The sequence below is a fragment of the Oncorhynchus nerka genome, linkage group LG23 (assembly GCF_034236695.1).
Source record: "Oncorhynchus nerka isolate Pitt River linkage group LG23, Oner_Uvic_2.0, whole genome shotgun sequence".
In the NCBI taxonomy this organism is placed as follows: Eukaryota; Metazoa; Chordata; class Actinopteri; order Salmoniformes; family Salmonidae; genus Oncorhynchus; species Oncorhynchus nerka.
In genome coordinates this window covers 768,407-784,505 of record NC_088418.1, presented here as the reverse complement: position 1 = coordinate 784,505, position 16,099 = coordinate 768,407, and the positions used below count along the sequence as shown (strand labels likewise).

Here is a 16,099-nt window from a genome sequence, read left to right as displayed (position 1 = left end):
AGGTGTGTAGGGGTTTCCATCGGTGCGACAACGGTGGAGAGTCCAGACCAGGTTTCCACCGTGCGCATTCCAGCTGAGTATGACGATTTGGCTATCGTTTTCAGTAAAAAGAAAGCGACCCAATTACCACCCCATAGGCAGGGGGATTGCGTGATAAATCTCCAGGCTAACGCTGCACTCCCCAGGAGTCATGTGTATCCTTTGTCCCAGGAGGAGAAGGTGGCTATGGAAACATATATCACCGAGGCTCTGGGACAGGGGTACATTCAGCCCTCCATGTCACCTGTCTCTTCGAGTTTCTTTTTTGTGAAGAAAAAAGATGGTGGTTTACGTCCGTGTATTGATTATAGAGGTCTAAATTCCATCACAGTGGGTTTTAGTTACCCACTACCTCTCATTGCTACGGCAGTGGAATCATTTCACGGAGCGCAGTTCTTCGCTAAACTGGATCTCAGGAGTGCTTATAATTTGGTGCGTATTCGGGAGGGAGATGAGTGGAAAACTGCATTTCGCACTACGTCGGGCCATTATGAGTACCTTGTCATGCCATACGGTTTAAAGAATGCTCCAGCTATATTTCAATCTTTTGTGGATGAAATACTCAGAGACCTGCACGGACAGGGTGTAGTGGTGTATATTGACGATATTTTGATCTACTCCGCTACACGCACTGAGCATGTATCTCTTGTGCGCAAGGTTCTTAGACGACTGCTGGAGCATGACCTGTATGTGAAGGCGGAGAAATGTGAGTTTTCCAAACAATCAGTTTCCTTCCTGGGTTATCGCATTTCCAGCTCTGGTTTGGTAATGGAGGGTGACCGCATAAAGGCCGTGCGTAATTGGCCGACTCCGACCACGGTAAAGGAGGTGCAGCGGTTCTTGGGGTTTGCCAATTACTACCGGAGGTTTATCCGGGGTTTTGGTCAGGTAGCTGCCCCTATTACCTCACTGCTGAAGGGGGGGCCGGTGCGTTTGCAGTGGTCTGCAGAGGCGAACGGAGCTTTTCATAAGTTGAAGGCGATGTTTACTGAGGCGCCGGTGTTGGCACATCCGGACCCTTCTTTGGCGTTTATAGTAGAGGTGGACGCATCCGAGGCTGGGGTTGGAGCGGTGCTCTCACAGCGTTCGGGTGTGCCTCCGAAACTCCACCCCTGTGCCTTTTTTTCAAGGAAATTCGGGCCAGCGGAGCGGAATTATGATGTGGGGGATAGGGAGTTGTTGGCTATGGTTAAGGCCCTGAAGGTGTGGAGACACTGGCTTGAGGGGGCTAAGCACCCTATCCTTATCTGGACTGACCATCGTAACCTGGAGTATATCCGATCAGCTAGGAGACTGAATCCTCGTCAGGCAAGGTGGGCCATGTTTTTCACCAGATTTCGTTTCACTATCTCGTATAGACCAGGTTCCCTCAACACTAAGGCTGACGCGCTGTCAAGACTCTATGACACTGAGGACAGGTCCATCGATCCTACTCCCATCATTCCGGCAGCTAAGCTGGTGGCACCAGTAGTATGGGATGTGGACGCGGACATCGAGCGGGCGCTAAGGGGGGAACCTGCGCCTCCACAGTGTCCGGAGGGTCGTAGGTACGTGCCTCTGGCTGTCCGTGATCAATTGATTCGATGGGCTCATTGTCTACCCTCGGCGGGTCACCCAGGTATATATAGGACTGTGAGAGGTCTTGAGAGGAAGTACTGGTGGCCCACTTTGAGGAGGGATGTGCGATTCTATGTTTCCTCCTGTTCGGTGTGCGCCCAGAGTAAGGCTCCTAGACACCTGCCAAGAGGTAAATTACAACCTCTTCCCATTCCACAACGGCCGTGGACCCATCTTTCGGTGGATTTTCTTACTGACCTCCCCCCCTCTCAGGGTAACACTACAATCCTGGTCGTTGTGGATCGGTTCTCTAAGTCCTGCCGTCTTATCCCATTGCCCGGTCTCCCTACGGCCCTACAGACTGCGGAAGCTCTTTTCACCCATGTCTTCCGGCACTACGGGGTGCCCGAGGATATAGTTTCTGATCGGGGCCCCCAATTTATCTCCCGTGTTTGGAGGGCATTTATGGAACGTCTGGGGGTCTCGGTCAGCCTGACCTCAGGGTATCACCCGGAGAGTAATGGTCAGGTGGAGAGAGTTAACCAGGAGGTGGGTAGGTTTCTGCGGTCGTATTGCCATGACCGGCCAGGGGAGTGGGCGAGATATATTCCCTGGGCAGAAATAACCCAGAACTCACTAAGCCACTCCTCTACCAACATGTCACCATTTGAGTGCGTGTTGGGGTACCAGCCAGTCCTGGCACCGTGGCATCAGAGCCAGACTGAGGCTCCTGTGGTGGAGGAGTGGGTACAGCGCTCTAAGGAGACCTGGAGGGCGGTCCAAGAGTCATTACGCCAAGCGAGTGTAAGGCAGAAGAAAAGCGTTGACCGTCACCGCAGTGAGGCCCCCGTGTTTGCACCTGGGGACAGGGTCTGGCTCTCGACCCGAAACCTGCCTCTCCGCTTGCCCTGCCGGAAGCTGGGTCCGCAGTGTATAGGGCCATTTAAAGTCCTGAGGAGAATAAATGAGGTTTGTTATCGATTATTACTTCCTTCGTATTATCGCATTAACCCCTCATTTCATGTGTCTCTTCTCAGGCCGGTGGTAGCTGGTCCTATGCAGGAAGATGAGGTTCCGGAAGTTCCTCCGCCCCCTCTGGACATCGAGGGGTCCCCGGCGTACAAGATACGAGCTATTCTGGACTCGAGACGCCGGGTGAGAGGCTTGCAGTACCTCGTTGACTGGGAGGGGTACGGTCCGGAGGAGAGGTGCTGGGTCCCGGTGAGGGATATTCTAGACCCATCTATGTTGAGTGAATTCCATCGCCTCCGTCCGGATCGCCCAGCGCCTCGGCCCCCGGGTCGTCCCCGAGGCCGGCGTCGGCGCGCTACGGGAGCTGCGCGTCAGGAGGGGGGTACTGTCACGAATATTACCGAAGGTGACTCCCCTTCTTGTTCGGGTGGCGCTCGGCGGTCGTCGTCGCCGGTCTACTAGCTATCGCTGATCCGTTGTTCTGTGTTCGTTTAGTTCTGTCTATTGGTATCACCTGTTTCTTGTTTGGTTGTTAGGATAGGGTTATATAAAGTCTGTTCAGCCCTCTTCTGTTTCGTGCGGGCTTGTTCTCCTGTTTCTTTGTTTGAGTGTATTTTTGTTGGCATTTGGGTTTCACGCTGTCCGTTTATATTTCTGTTCATTTGTGTTTCCACTTTTGTTCATGTTATGTTTCCAGGACATTAAAGCGTGTTGTTTTTCCCACATCCTTTGCTCTCTGCGCCTGACTCCACACCTCTTCACTCATTTACACGTAACAGAAACTGGCTCTCATGAGGACCACCACAGGAATGGAAGACCCAGAGTTACCTCTGCTGCAGAGGATAAGTTCATTAGAAAGTTAACTGTCTCTCATGAGGACCACCACAGGAATGGAAGACCCAGAGTTACCTCTGCTGCAGAGGATCCGTTCATTAGAGAGTTAACTGGCTCTTATGAGGACCGCCACAGGAAAGGAAGACCCAGAGTTACCTCTGTGTCACGACTTCTGGAGAAGTCGGTCCCTCTCCTTGTTCGGCGGTCGACCTCACCGACCTTCTAGCCATTGTTGATACATTTTCCATTGGTTTTGTCTTGTCTTCCTTCACACCTGGTTCCAATCACACCAATTACATGTTGTGTATTTAACCCTCTGTTTCCCCTCATGTCCTTGTCGGTGATTGTATGTTGTATGTATTGGTGCAAGTTATGTTCTGGTGTGCGACGGGTTTTGTACCCACTGTAATTATTTTGTATATTTGAGTTTTCTGAGTTTTTTAGGCATTTATTAAACTACTCCGTTTATACCAAGTTCGTTCGCCTGACTCCCCTGCCACCAACACCCATTACACTCTGCTGCAGAGGATTAGTTCATTGGAGTTACCAGCCTCAGAAAATTGCACATTTTTAAATGTTTTTTTATTTAACCCTTATTTTAAACACATTCTCATTGACAGCAACAACCTGGGGAGTAGTTCAAGGGGAGAGGAGGGGGGATGAATATATGCTTCACAGAGTTCAAGTAACAGACACATCTCAACATCAACTGTTCAGGAGACTGTGTGAAGCAGGCCTGCATGGTCGAAATGTTGCAAAGAAACCACTACTAAAGGACAACAAAAAGAAGAAGAGACTTGCTTTGGTCTGGAATCCAGGATCCAACCACCATCTTGTGAGATGTGTGTGGATGAACGGTTGATCTCTGCATGTTTATTTCCCACAGTGAAGCATGGAGGAAGAGGTGTTATGGTGTGGGGTGCTTTGCTGGTGGCACTATCTGTGATTTATTTAGAATTTAAGGCACACTTAACCAGCCTGTCTACCAGAGCATACTGCAGCGATACTCCATCCCATCTGGTTTGGGCTTAGTGGGACTATCATTTGTTTTTCAACAGGACAAGACCCGGCACACCTCCAGGCTGTGTAAGGGCTATTTTACCAAGAAGGAGAGTGATGGAGTGCTGCATCAGATGACCTGGCCTCCATAATCACCCATGACCTCACCCATGACCTCAACCCAATTGAGATTAAGGTTTGGGATGTGTCGAACCGTAAAGTGAAAGAAAATCAGCCAACAAGTGCTCAGCATATGTGGGAACTCCTTCAAGACTGATGGGAAAAGCATCCCAGGTGAAGCTGGTTGAGAGAATGCCAAGAGTGTGCAAAGCTGTCATCAAGGCAAAGGGTGGCTACTTTGAAGAATCTCAAATATAAAATATATTTTGATTTGTTTAACACTTTTTTGTTTGGTTACTACATGATTCCATACGTGTTATTTCATAGTTTTGATGTCTTCACTATTACTATACAATGTAGAAAATAGAAAAAAATTAAGAAAAACCCTTGAATGAGTAGATGATCTTGAAGTGTCTATGGAAGGGGAAAGGGGTACAGTTGAAGGCGGAAGTTTACATACACCTAGGAGTCAATTGGAGGTGTACCTGTGGATTTATTTCAAGGCCTCCCTTCAAACTCAGTGCCTCTTTGCTTGACATCATGGGAAAATCAAAAGAAATCAGCCAAGGCCTCCGAAGAAAATTGTCGGCCTCCACAAGTCTGATTCATCATTGGGAGAAATTTCCAAAAGCCTGTAGGTACCACGTTCATCTGTACAAACAATAGTACGCAAGTATAAACACCATGGGACCACACAGCTGTCATACTGCTCAGGAAGGAGACACGTTCTGTCTCCTAGAGATGAACGTACTTTGGTGCAAAAAGTGCAAATCAATCCCAGAACAACAGCAAAGGACCTTGTGAAGATGCTGTAGGAAACAGGTAAACAAGTATCTATATCCACAGTAAAACGAGTCCTATATCGACATAACCTGAAAGGCCGCTCAGCAAGGAAGAAGCCACTGCTCCAACACCGCCATCAAAAAAGCCAGACTAAAGTTTGCAACTGCACATGGGGACCAAGATCATACTTTTTGGAGAAATGTCCTCTGGTCTGATGAAACAAAAATAGAACTGTTTGGCCATAATGACCATTGTTATGTTTGGAGGAAAAAGGGGGAGGCTTGCAAGCCGAGGAACACCATCCCAACCATTATGTGGATATATTGAAGCACGGGGGTGGCAGCATCATGTTGTGGGGGTGCTTTGCTGCAGGAGGGACTGGTGCACTTCACAAAATAAAATAAACTTCTGACCCATTGGGAATTTAATGAAATAAATAAAAGCTGAAATAAATCATTCTCTCTACTATTATTCTGACATTTCACATTCTTAAAATAAGTGGTGATCCTAACTGACCTAAGACTGTGCATTGTCAGGAATTGTGAAAAACTGAGTTTAAATGTATTTGGCTAAGGTTTATGTAAACTTCCGACTTCAACTGTATATACAGTATATATATATATATTTTTTAGGGGGTTAATCAGATATATTTTTAGCTTCCATCAATGTAATTGTGTACAGGAACGTAATTCTTACCTTTCCCATAGAAGAACTTGTGGTAGTAGAATGCTCCCAGATCAATATGTTCTATAATGTATCTCTTCACCTTCTCTCTGTGTATAGGCTGGTTCTCTCTAGGGACCTCCAACACAGACACCCCAGCGTTGGTACAGTGGGACGAGAGGGAGGACTCAAAGCTGCAGCTCTCTCCTCCACCGCTGTAAGAGGTGTTGGTAGCCCTGGAGAGACTGATTCTGCGCTCCCCTTCTCCACCGATCTCATTACGGAAGTGGGGGCACCCCAGGACTAGTCTGTTGTTCTTCCCGTCGCCCTCGTCCCGGTCCAGGTTCTCTTTGGGGTTCAGGTCCTCTCGGGAGCCCAGAGGAGACTCAAACATGGAGGTACTGGTAGTTCCACTACTAAGACCACCTCCTTGCCCTCCCTCTGCCCCCAGTCCTACCCCTGTCCCCGGGCCACCTCCTGGCCCATATCCTGGTCCTAAACCTGGAGCTCCACTACCCCCTCTGGCTCCAGGTTGGTACTGTGAAGCAGCCGAGGCCCCGGTGGTTGTGTTCTTCCTCTGGCTGAGAGTGGCCCTACTGGCCACAGCCTCACTGATGTTAAACAGGACACTCTGCACGTCGTAGTGGGCAAAACACTTCTGGAAGCTGAGGGGTCTCCTGTCATCCTGCTCCAGAGACAGCCTGAACCCATCTCCTACACAATCAGACACACACATTTAAATGGTGCTGGCAACAATAAGCGGAATATGCAGACAGAATCAGAGTTGAAATAGAAACATCATCTAGATACAGTGGAAATTGGCTATACAGCCTGGACCGTCGCCTTCAATAATAACAACATTATTAATACTTTTATTTATAACACGCTTTTCATTGAAAGATGTCGTCCATGCATTAAAAACTAGACACATAGACCTCTACAGACCTTCGCTCTTGATGGTCCTCAGCTTCCTGAACATAGAGGTCTCAGATGAGTCAGACTTCAGGCGTCCCATGAAGTTCTTCTCTCTCTCTCTGGAGTAGAAGATGGAGGGATCCACGTAGTCGTACCCTGACATCCTCACTATCTCCCCTCTGGAGATCTGGGTGGCAGTCTGCAGCACAAAGGGATAGCAACCATTATAGTCCTTGATGGGACAAATGTAGAGACAGAGAGAGAGAAAGAAGAGAGAGAGAGAGAGAGAGAGAATGAGAGAGAGAGAGAGAGAGAGAGAGAGAGAGAGAGAGAGAGAGAGAGAGAGAGAGAGAGAGAGAATGAGAGAGAGAGAGAAAATGAGAGAGAGAGAGAGAGAGAATGAGAGAGAGAGAGAGAAAATGAGAGAGAGAGAGAGAGAGAGAATGAGAGAATGAGAGAGAGAGAGAATGAGAGAGAGAGAGAGAGAGAATGAGAGAGAGAGAGAGAGAGAGAGAGAGAGAGAGAGAGAGAGAGAGAGAGAATCCCCATCCTGGAGGGGGAAATCAATCATTTCCAGGCCCAGGGACATGTACTAGTCCGTGGAGACCTAAAAGCCAGAACTGGACAAGAACCTGACACCCTCAGCACACAGGGGGACAAACACCTGCCTGGAGGTGACAGCATTCCCTCCCCCATATGCCCTCCTAGACACATAACGTACCAAAACGGGTCACACCTCCTGCAGCTCTGTTACATCCTGGGTATGTACATAGTCAATGGTAGGCTTCGATGGGACTCCTATGGTAGGTACACCTACAGCTCTGTTACATCCTGGGTATGTACATAGTCAATGGTAGGCTTCCAGGGGACTCCTATGGTAGGTACACCTACAGCTCTGTTACATCCTGGGTATGTACATAGTCAATGGTAGGCTTCCAGGGGACTCATATGGTAGGTACACCTACAGCTCATCTCTTGGCAGTAGTACTGTAGACTACTTTATCACTGACCTCAACCCAGAGTCTCTCAGAGCGTTCACAGTCAGCCCACTGACACCCCTATCAGACCACAGCAAAATCACAGTCTACTTAAACAGAGCAATACTCAATCATGAGGCATCAAAGCCAAAGGAACTGAGTAACATTAATAAATGCTATAGATGGAAGGAATGCAGTTTGGAAACCTACCAAAAAACAATTAGGCAACAACAAATTCAATCCCTTTTAGACAATTTCCTGGGTAAAACGTTCCACTGTAATAGTGAAGGTGTAAACTTGGCAGTAGAAAATCTTAACAGTATATTTGACCTCTCAGCTTCCCTATCAAATCTAAAAATCTCGAATAGAAAACCGAAGAAAATGAACAACAATGACAAATGGTTTGATGAAGAATGCAAAAATCTAAGAAAGAAATTGAGAAACCCGTCCAACCAAAAACATAGAGACCCGGATAACCTGAGTCTACGCCTTCACTATGGTGAATCACTAAAACAATACAGAAATACACTACGGAAAAAGATGGAACAGCACGTCAGAAATCAGCTCAATGTAATTGTAGAATCCATAGACTCTAACGGTTAGAGTCTATGGATTCTACAATTACATTGAGCTGATTTCTGACGTGCTGTTCCATCTTTTTCCGTAGTGTATTTCTGTATTGTTTTAGTGACTCTAACTTAGAGTCTAACCACTTCTGGGAAAATTGGAAAACACTAAACAAACAACAACACAAAGAATTATCTATCCAAAATGGAGATGTATGGGTAAACTACTTCTCTAATCTTTTTGGCTCTATAACAAAGAATAAAGAGCAAAAACATATACATGATCAAATACGGATCTTAGAATCAAATATTAAAGACTACCAGAACCCACTGGATTATCCAATTACATTGAATGAGTTACAGGACAAAATACAAACCCTCCAACCCAAAAAGGCCTGTGGTGTTGATGGTATCCTAAATGAAATGATCAAATATACAGACAACAAATTCCAATTGGCTATACTAAAACTCTTTAACATCATCCTTAGCTCTGGCATCTTCCCCAATATTTGGAACCAAGGACTGATCACCCCAATCCACAAACAGTAACCTTGGGGAAATCCTCTGCATTATCATTAACAGCAGACTCATACATTTCCTCAATGAAAACAATGTACTGAGCAAATGTCAAATTGGCTTTTTACCAAATTACCGTACAACAGAACATGTATTCACCCTGCACACCCTAATCGACAACCAAACAAACCAAAACAAAGGCAAAGTCTTCTCATGCTTTGTTGATTTCAAAAAAGCCTTAGACTCAATTTGGCATGAGGGTCTGCTATACAAACTGATGGAAAGTGGTGTTGGGGGTAAAACATACGACATTATAAAATCCATGTACACAAACAACAAGTGTGCGGTTAAAATTGGCAAAAAACACACACATTTCTTCACACAGGGTCGTGGGGTGAGACAGGGATGCAGCTTAAGCCCCACCCTCTTCAACATATATATCAACGAATTGGTGCGGGCACTAGAAAAGTGTGCAGCACCCGGCCTCACCCTACTAGAATCCGAAGTCAAATGTCTGCTGTTTGCTGATGATCTGGTGCTTCTGTCACCAACCAAGGAGGGCCTACAGCAGCACCTAGATCTTATGCACAGATTCTGTCAGACCTGGGCCCTGACAGTAAATCTCAGTAAGACCAAAATAATGGTGTTCCAAAAAAGGTTCAGTCACCAGGACCACAAATACAAATTCCATCTAGACACTGTTGCCCTAGAGCACAAAAAAAACTATACATACCTTGGCCTAAACATCAGCGCCACAGGTAACTTCCACAAAGCTGTGAACGATCTGAGAGACAAGGCAAGAAGGGCATTCTATGCCATCAAAAGGAACATAAATTTCAACATACCAATTAGGATTTGGCTAAAAATACTTGAATCAGTCATAGAGCCCATTGCCCTTTATGGTTGTGAGGTCTGGGGTCCGCTCACCAACCAAGACTTCACAAAATGGGACAAACACCAAATTGAGACTCTGCACGCAGAATTCTGCAAAAATATCCTCTGTGTACAACGTAGAACACCAAATAATGCATGCAGAGCAGAATTAAGCCGATACCCACTAATTATCAAAATCCAGAAAAGAGACTTTAAATTCTATAACCACCTAAAAGGAAGCGATTCCCAAACCTTCCATAACAAAGCCATCACCTACAGAGAGATGAATCTGGAGAAGAGTCCCCTAAGCAAGCTGGTCCTGGGGCTCTGTTCACAAACACAAACACACCCTACAGACCCACAGAGCCCCAGGACAGCAGCACAATTACACCCAACCAAATCATGAGAAAACAAAAAGATAATTACTTGACACATTGGAAAGAATTAACAAAAAAACAGAGCAAACTAGAATGCTATTTGGCCCTAAACAGAGAGTACACTGCGGCAGAATACCTGACCACTGTGACTGACCCAAACTTAAGGAAAGCTTTGACTATGTACAGACTTAGTGAGCATAGCCTTGCTATTGAGAAAGGCCACCGTAGGCAGACATGGCTCTCAAGAGAAGACAGGCTATGTGCTCACTGCCCACAAAATGAGGTGGAAACTGAGCTGCACTTCCTAACCTCCTGCCCAATGTATGACCATATTAGAGAGACATATTTCCCTCAGATTATACAGATCCACAAAAATTTGAAAACAAATCCAAATCCAATATTGATAAACTCCCATATCTACTGGGTGAAATTCCACAGTGTTCCATCACAGGAGTAAGATGTGTGACCTGTTGCCACGAGAAAAGGGCAACCAGTGAAGAACAAACACCATTGTAAATACAACCCATATTTATGCTTATTTATTTTATCTTGTGTCCTTTAACCATTTGTACATTGTTAAAACACTGTATATATATAATATGACATTTGTAATGTCTTTATTGTTTTGAAACTTCTGTATGTAATGTTTACTGTTAATTTGTATTGTTTATTTCACTTTATATATTATCTACCTCACTTGCTTTGGCAATGTTAAAACATGTTTCCCATGCCAATAAAGCCCTTGAATTGAATTGAATTGAATTGAGAGGGAGAGAGAGAGACAAAGAGAGGGAGAGAGAGAGACATAGAGAGAGAGAAGGAGAGAGTGAGAGAGAGAGAGAGAGATGGAGAAGGAGAGAGTGAGAGAGAGAGAAATGGAGAAGGAGAGAGCGAGAGAGTGAGAGAGAGAGAGAGAGAGAAGGAGAGAGAGAAGTAAAGAGAGATGGAGAAGGAGAGAGCGAGAGAGTGAGAAGGAGAGAGTGAGAGAGAGAGAGAAAGGGAGAGAGATGGAGAAGGAGAGAGCGAGAGAGCGAGAGAGGGAGAGAGAGAGAGAGAGAGAGAGGGAGAGAGAGAGAGAGAGAGAGAAAGATGGAGAAGGAGAGAGAGAGAGAGAGAGACAGAGAGAGACAGAGAGAGAGAGAGAGAGAGAGAGAGAGAGAGAGAGAGAGAGAGAGAGAGAGAGAGAATATAAAGCAAGTAGTTACCTGCAGGCTGGGAGAGAGGGAGGTATCATAGTGCTGCAGCAGCTCAGGTAAGCCCAGCAGTGGGCGGGGCATGGAGTGATGTGGGTGTGTCAGGGTGTGGAGGGTGTGGTCTAAGGTGTCGATACGGTAACCTCGTAGCAGCGTATGGAACCCGTCCCCGCTCAGGCCCTGCCGGTCGATAGAGGAGGTGCTGCCGTACTCCCGGTGGAGAGCTGCGCCGGTGTTGGGGTTCACTGCAGTACCGTCCATTATAATGTCCTCGCTGTCGATATCACTGATGGTGACGTCACTGTTGGAACGTTGGCGGATGGGATGGAGCTCCGCCCCCTTTAAAGGGGAGCGTCCTAATAGGTCGGACAGACTGTACCTGGGATCCTCCCCCGACTCAACAGTTTCACTGTAGTCAGAGTCTATAGGGGGCTGGTCATGTGACTGTATCGCCGCTCCTGATTGTTCGAGAGGCTGCTGGTCGTTATGGAACGCCGTGACGATGCTCTCATATTTGGGGGAGTTTTGGCCTCCTCCATCACAGATATCCCTCCGGGGGGCGGGAGGCCAGTCTGTAGCCCAGGCTCGGATACCCATCTTGGTCATGGCTGTGGTCCCTGTCCCCCCTGTCTCCCCTGTCCCGTTGGTCTTCCCCCCACCACCACCACCATCAGGCTTGTTGCCCTGCTGTGTCCCCTGGGCTGGGGGCCCCATGCTGCCGTTCAGGGCCTTTAGTTTCCTGGTCAAGAGTTCCTCAGACTGAGGCTGCATGGCTCTCTGCTGCTCCTCCCCTGCCCCTCCTCCTCCCTGCAGACAGGTCTCGTCGTCTGTGGCAGAGTGATCACTACTCATATCCTGTAGCACACAGATTCTCAACTCCCCTCTCTGTCTGCATTACATGGTGAGACTCAGACATGGGAGGAGGCTGCTGAAGAGAAGGTTGTTTTCCTGGGTCAAGGAGTCTAGGGCGTGACAATGGACACAAGGCATCTGGATGTCCAGGGACCAACCACTAAAGGAGCGTTGAAGAAAAGTCATTTTCCGTCCTTTTTCTCCTTTCACTGTGAGTTCGTCAAAGGCAAAGCAGTATTTTCCTCTTCCTTCACAGTGCCTTGTTCCTCTGCTGCATTGGAGTGTGTATTAATCTTAGTTCACCAAGCCGCGGCTAATTTAGGAGGACAGCTGAAGGAGCTGGATGTGATCTGCTGGTTGAAGACAAAGGCAGAAGAAGAACAAGAATGTTAGAGAATGTTAACACTGCAGCACAGTGAGAAAACAAGGGAACTCTGAGGATGGCTACATGCTGAGAACAGAACACATGAGGAGAACAGAACAGTGAAACAGAGATAGTATAGGGAGAACAGAACAGAGATAGTATAGAGAGGAGAACAGAACAGAGATAGTATAGAGAGGAGAACAGAACAGAGATATTATAGAGAGGAGAACAGAACAGAGATAGTATAGAGAGGAGAACAGAACAGAGATATTATAGAGAGGAGAACAGAACAGAGATATTATAGAGAGGAGAACAGAACAGAGATATTATAGAGAGGAGAACAGAACAGAGATATTATAGAGAGGAGAACAGAACAGAGATAGTATAGAGAGGAGAACAGAACAGAGATAGTATAGAGAGGAGAACAGAACAGAGATAGTATAGAGGGAGAACAGAACAGATGGAGAACAGAACAGAGATATAGAGAGGAGAACAGAACAGAGATAGTATAGTTAGAGAACAGGAGAACAGAACAGAGATAGTATAGAGAGGAGAACAGAACAGAGATATTATAGAGAGGAGAACAGAACAGAGATATAGTATAGAGAGGAGAACAGAACAGAGATATTACAGAACAGAGATAGTATAGAGAGGAGAACAGAACAGAGATAGTATAGGGAGGAGAACAGAACAGAGATAGTATAGAGAGGAGAACAGAACAGAGATAGTATAGAGAGGAGAACAGAACAGAGATAGTATAGAGAGGAGAACAGAACAGAGATAGTATAGGGAGAACAGAACAGAGATAGTATAGAGAGGAGAACAGAACAGAGATAGTATAGGGAAGAGAACAGAACAGAGATAGTACAGAGAGGAAAACAGAACAGAGATAGTATAGGGAGGAGAACAGAACAGAGTTAGTATAGGGAGAACAGAACAGAGATAGTATAGAGAGGAGAACAGAACAGAGATAGTATAGAGAGGAGAACAGAACAGAGTTAGTATAGGGAGGAGAACAGAACAGAGTTAGTATAGGGAGGAGAACAGAACAGAGATAGTATAGAGAGGAGAACAGAACAGAGATAGTACAGGGAGGAGAACAGAACAGAGATAGTATAGAGAGGAGAACAGAACAGAGATAGTATAGGGAGGAGAACATAACAGAGATAATATAGAGAGGAGAACAGAACAGAGATAGTATAGGGAGGAAAACAGAACAGAGATAGTATAGAGAGGAGAACAGAACAGAGATAGTATAGGGAGGAAAACAGAACAGAGATAGTACAGAGGAACAGAACAGAGATAGTATAGGGAGGAGAACAGAACAGAGATAGTATAGAGAGGAGAACAGAACAGAGATAGTAGGGAGGAGAACAGAACAGAGTATAGGGAGAACAGAACAGAGATAGTATAGGGAGGAGAACATAACAGAGAATATAGAGGAGAACAGAACAGAACAGAACATAGTATAGAGAGGAGAACAGAACAGAGATAGTATAGAGAGGAGAACAGAACAGAGATAGTATAGGAGAGGAGAACAGAACAGAGATAATATAGAGAGGAGAACAGAACAGAGATAGTATAGGGAAGAGAACAGAACAGAGATAGTACAGAGAGGAAAACAGAACAGAGATAGTATAGGGAGGAGAACAGAACAGAGATAGTATAGGGAGGAGAACAGAACAGAGATAGTATAGAGAGGAGAACAGAACAGAGATAGTATAGAGAGGAGAACAGAACAGAGATAGTATAGAGAGGAGAACAGAACAGAGATAGTATAGAGAGGAGAACAGAACAGAGATAGTATAGGGAGGAGAACAGAACAGAGATAGTATAGAGAGGAGAACAGAACAGAGATAGTATAGGGAGGAGAACAGAACAGAGATAGTATAGAGAGGAGAACAGAACAGAGATAGTATAGGGAGGAGAACAGAACAGAGATAGTATAGGGAAGAGAACAGAACAGAGATAGTACAGGGAGGAGAACAGAACAGAGATAGTATAGGGAAGAGAACAGAACAGAGATAGTATAGGGAGGAGAACAGAACAGAGATAGTATAGAGAGGAGAACAGAACATAGATAGTATAGAGAGGAGAACAGAACAGAGATAGTATAGGGAGGAGAACATAACAGAGATAGTATAGAGAGGAGAACAGAACAGAGATAGTATAGGGAAGAACAGAACAGAACAGAGATAGTATAGGAGGAGAACAGAACAGATAGGAGGAGGAACAGAACAGAGATAGTATAGGGAGGAGAACAGAACAGAGATAGTATAGTATAGGGAGGAGAACAGGAGAACAGAACAGAGATAGTATAGGGAGGAAAACAGAACAGAGATAGTATAGAGAGGAGAACAGAACAGAGATATTATAGAGAGGAGAACAGAACAGAGATAGTATAGGGAGGAGAACATAACAGAGATATTATAGAGAGGAGAACAGAACAGAGATAGTACAGAGAGGAAAACAGAACAGAGATATTATAGAGAGGAGAACAGAACAGAGATAGTATAGGGAGGAGAACAGAACAGAGATAGTATAGAGAGGAGAACAGAACAGAGATAGAGGAGAACAGAACAGAGATAGTATAGGAGGAGAACAGAACAGAGATAGTATAGAGGAGAACAGAACAGAGATAGTATAGAGAGGAAAACAGAACAGAGATAGTATAGGGAGGAGAACAGAACAGAGATAGTATAGAGAGGAGAACAGAACAGAGATAGTATAGGAGGAGAACAGAACAGAGGAGGAGAACAGAACAGAGATAGTATAGGGAGGAGAACAGAACAGAGATAGTATAGAGAGGAGAACAGAACAGAGATAGTATAGGAGAACAGAACAGAGAGAGAGGAGAACAGAACAGAGATATAGGGAGGAAAACAGAACAGAGATAGTATAGGGAGGAAAACAGAACAGAGATATTATAGAGGAGAACAGAACAGAGATAGTATAGAGAGGAGAACAGAACAGAGATAGTATGGAGAGGAGAACAGAACAGAGAGATAGTATAGAGAGGAGAACAGAACAGAGATAGTATAGAACAGAACAGAGATAGAGGAGGAGAACAGAACAGAGAGGAGAACAGAACAGAGATATAGGGAGGAGAACAGAACAGAGATAGTATAGAGAGGAGAACAGAACAGAGATAGTATAGAGAGGAGAACAGAACAGAGATATTATAGGGAGGAGAACAGAACAGAGATAGTATAGAGAGGAGAACAGAACAGAGATATTATAGAGAGGAGAACAGAACAGAGATATTATAGGGAGGAGAACAGAACAGAGATAGTATAGAGAGGAGAACAGAACAGAGATAGTATAGAGAGGAGAACAGAACAGAGATAGTATAGAGAGGAGAACAGAACAGAGATAGTATAGGAAGAGAACAGAACAGAGAGAGGAGAAAACAGAACAGAGATAGTATAGGGAGGAGAACAGAACAGAGATAGTATAGAGAGGAGAACAGAACAGAGATATTATAGAGAGGAGAACAGAA

The 16,099-nt window shown here is 45.5% G+C and overlaps 1 pseudogene; it reads right to left on the bottom strand.

The window, feature by feature from the left end:
- Window positions 1–16,099, bottom strand: part of LOC115127021 (signal-induced proliferation-associated 1-like protein 2) — a 234,752-nt pseudogene that overhangs the window by 66,698 nt on the left and 151,955 nt on the right.